The sequence below is a fragment of the Jaculus jaculus genome, unplaced genomic scaffold, assembly GCF_020740685.1.
Source record: "Jaculus jaculus isolate mJacJac1 unplaced genomic scaffold, mJacJac1.mat.Y.cur u25, whole genome shotgun sequence".
NCBI lineage: Eukaryota > Metazoa > Chordata > Mammalia > Rodentia > Dipodidae > Jaculus > Jaculus jaculus.
The window spans coordinates 4878653-4882782 of record NW_025423515.1 but is presented as its reverse complement, the minus strand read 5'-3'; the positions used below and the strand labels follow the sequence as shown (position 1 = coordinate 4882782).

At 41.8% G+C, this 4130-nt stretch overlaps 1 pseudogene; it reads left to right on the top strand.

Moving 5' to 3' along the window:
* Positions 1–244: 244 nt before the first annotated feature.
* Positions 245–794, top strand: LOC101613513 (annotated as a pseudogene).
* Positions 795–4130: the final 3336 nt, after the last annotated feature.

Genomic DNA, 4130 nt, shown 5'->3' with positions numbered 1-4130 from the left:
ACAGGAAGAAATTCAACACAGCATTTTTATCATCTAATTACATGGAAGAGAATAAATTTCTTCCACTAGATGCAGATGGCAAGATAAACTTGAACAAAACACATTCCAGAACAAGTGACAGTCATGTAAGTAAGTCCTTAAAATGTAAGAAAATGTACCTTTTAGAAGAATCTAATGCTTTGTACTATAAAGCTACTATAAAAACAGATAACTTGCCATACCTGGCTGAGAAAGAGTCACCATCATGGGAGTTGACATCCATCACAAGAAGAACTGGAACGTTCTCTGCAAGAAGCTCAAGAGCCAGGACATCTACCTGCGGTTGCTGGTCAAGTTCTTCAGGTTTCTGGCCAGACAAACCAACTCCACCTTCAACCAAGTTGTGCTCAAAATGTTTGAGCAGCACAAAGAGCCTCCCTTGTCCCTCTCCCAGATGATTCGGAACATGAAGCTTCCAGGCCAGGAGAACAGATTAGCGGTGGTCATAGGGATGGTCACGGATAACGTGTGTGTTCTAGAGGTGCTCAATCTGAAGGTGTGTGCACTGTCAGCTGCCAGGCCTGCAGCTGCCTCCTCAAGACTGGTGGCAAGATCCTCACCTTTGACTAGCTGGCCCTGGAGTTCTCCAAGGGCCACAGCAGTGTGCTGCTGCCTGGACCTCAAAGGCCAGTGTAAAGCATTTTGGCAAGGCCCCAGGAACCCTTCACAGCTCCAGCAAACCCTACGTCCACTCCAAGGGCTGGAAGTTCAGTCATGCTAGAGGTCAGCGTGCAAGCTGTGGCTACAAAAACTAACTACCCCAGATCTTGTCTTGTTATCAAAAAGATTTTGGATGCTGACAAAAAAATAAAAGATAACTCATCTACAAGACTATTACTGAGCTAAGTATGATAGATAGGTCAAAGGCAAGCTAGAAGAAATCTATGAAGCAAACATGCAGTTAAAGTGCAAAGAGAGTCCAACAATTATTTCTTTTCTTTTTTCTTATTAAATTTTTTTTATTTGTTTGAGAGTGACAGACACAGAGAGAAAGACAGATAGAGGGAGAGAGAGAATGGGCACGCCAGGGCTTCCAGCCGCTGCTAACGAACTCCAGACGCGTGCGCCCCCTTGTGCATCTGGATAACACTGTACAACAGTCTGTTGTGCAAGCAGTGCCTGTAACAAAGCAATTTTTCATAGTGGCCTCAGGTTGGGACTAGGTGTACTCTACCACTAGTTAGTGAAAAAGTCCTTTTATGGTGTATGCACAGGGGGACCTGGGGAACCGAGCCTTGAACCGGGGTCCTTAGGCTTCACAGGCAAGCGCTTAATCACTAAGCCATCTCTCCAGCCCAATTATTTCTTCCTACAAAAGAAAACTGCATTAGACACACCTGAGTTTGATAACATTAAATGTAAACTTTTCAATTAGACATGGGAAGTGGAATAACTGGAAAGTAATGAATACCAAGACCAATTATTTCAGCTGCATAAGTAATAAAAACAAATCTTCAGCTGGGTGTGGTGGCGCATGCCTATAATCTGAGGCGACCCTGAAACTACATAGCGATTTCAGGTCATCCTGGGCTAGAGTGAAGCATCAAAAAACCAAATAAAAAATAAAAAAAAAAAAGAATCTTCCCACTTCACAGCTATAAACTGAATAATCACAATTCTTTTTGTATTTTGAAAATAAATTTTACTCTGTTCCTCCTTAAAAGTAGGCATGAAAGTGGAATGAGAAGATATACTTTCCACTCTGAAAATGATAAGAGTTATCTGAAAATTAGGGAGCCATTATTACTGATTTGATGATCAGAAACAAAGTTGGGTGCACCCAACTCAACAGTGAACACCTTTTCCTGTTCTGGGCATGTCTTCTAGACCAAGAATAAAACTTGCTACATGAACATACTGTCTCTTAATGAATAGAAGGATAGAAGTCACATGTCTCTATGTCACTGTCTGTGGTGTTATTTGCCTAGCAATGGGGAAATTATACTTTATGCTGTCATAGAGCCAGGCTTGGTCACATATCTTAACAGCCAGGAAGGCTTCCTGGAGAGACAGACACACATTACTTCCATGTGTTATAATCCTTGGTTTCTTTCCTCTGTGTCACTCTTGGATTTTGATAATACCTTCCTGCAGTCCAGCCTCCTTACTGTGCCCACTCCACAAGTGTGCCTGTATACTACTCAGCTTATCCCAGAACACTGAGAATCCAGGAGCCATCTCATGGCCCACATTCATGGACCCTCCTTTTACTGAAACAGGACATTTCTACCTCAGCTGTATGAACTCATCTCAGAGGTTCTAAATATCCCAGTATAATGGATTTCAACAGTCCAGAAACACTAATGATTCCTTGGCCATACATTCAACAGACACACAGGACTCCACCAATAGTTATTAAATGAGGGAGAAATCTAGGATTTTGCTGCTTTGTCCACTCCGGGAGATGATGCAGAAAACCACCTAAACCACCACCACCATGAACATTACTATCATATTCACCATCACCACCACCACCATTACTATCATCACCAAAACCACCATTACCATCACCATGACCATTACAATCATCACCTCCACCACCACCTTCACCAAAATTACTATGATTACCAACACCACCACCATCATGATCATCACCTCCACCACCATTACTATGATCACCATCACCACAATGACCATTATGATCATCGCCTCCACCACCATTATGATCACCAACTCCACCATGACAATTACTATCATCACCTGCACCACCACCATGACCTCCATTATCACCACTATGACCATGACTATTACCTCCACCCTCACCACCGCCACAATTACTACCATAACCAACACCACCATTGCCACCACAATGATCATTACTGTCATCATCTCCACCAATTACTGCCACCATCACTACCATGACAATTGTTATCATTACCTCTACCACCACCACTAGAATATATATATATATATATTCTACAATTTGCTTATTTCTTCAGTCACCCATATGTTGATATATACATCAATTTTTTTCAACTATTTTTGTGCTGTGAATAGTGTCCTTCTGAAGCTGTGCCTGTTTCCAGTTCTTTTGGATACATAGCTATGAGTGAAACTGCTGAGTCATATGGTAATTTAGTCACATGTGCAATTTTATGAGAAACCACCAAGGAAAATGTCCTGCACCTACTGAATGAATCATTTTATATTCTCACAGGTTTTGGGGTTTGTTTTTTGTTTTTGTTTTTTTGGTTTTTTTTTGGGATGTAGGCCCTCACTCTAGCCCAGGCTGACCTGGAATTCATTATGTACTCTCAGGCTGGCTTTGAATTTACAGAGATCCTCCTACCTCTGGCATGAGCCACCAAGCCCAGCAATAGCAAGTTTTAAAGCCTCCAAATTCTTCACAAGCTCCCCAACACTTTCCATTTTCCTTTATTTACTGTCTTGTGCATTTTAGAGCCATTGCTTGACTTTACATCCTCCACTATACACAAGTCAGAAACAGGGCTAATCCTGGTCTTTGCAGAAAAAAATAGGTACTCCAATACTTTATGTAGACAGAAGCACCAATAAAACTAAAGACTCCAGTCAGTGACATTGTTCCTTTTTGTTATTTTAACATTGTTAAATGTGATAAATGACACTAAATTGTATACTTTTACTGGCTAGTTTTAGGTGACATGAATTTCATATTGATTCAACAGAAAAAAAAAGGTCAACTAGTCCCCTCATAAAAGGAATTAAGTGTGGGGGGAGGAAGAAGGGAGAGAAAAGGAGGGGAAAAATATCTCATTCCTACTTGCAAGAGTGCTGCCCCCATCAGATTCAGTCAATCTCATTTCCAGTATTTGAGTAGAAGACACATCATGATGTCTGCCTAATGTCGTGTAAGCACAGGCTTGTCACTGGCTTCACAAGAAGTTATCATGATTGTCCTGGGGGAGTACCCAGAGGCAATTCTCTTCACACCAAGGGTAAATGAAGAACCTTTGAGCCAAGGTCCACCCTAAACAAAAATGCCCCCTGATATCCTGAACTGCAGGCACAAAACAGGAAGAATGGTAGGCTCGGTGCCCCATGACTCAACTGAGCAATGATAGCCATTATCCCCCAAAGACAGAAGTATCCTGTACCTCAGGTATGACCCT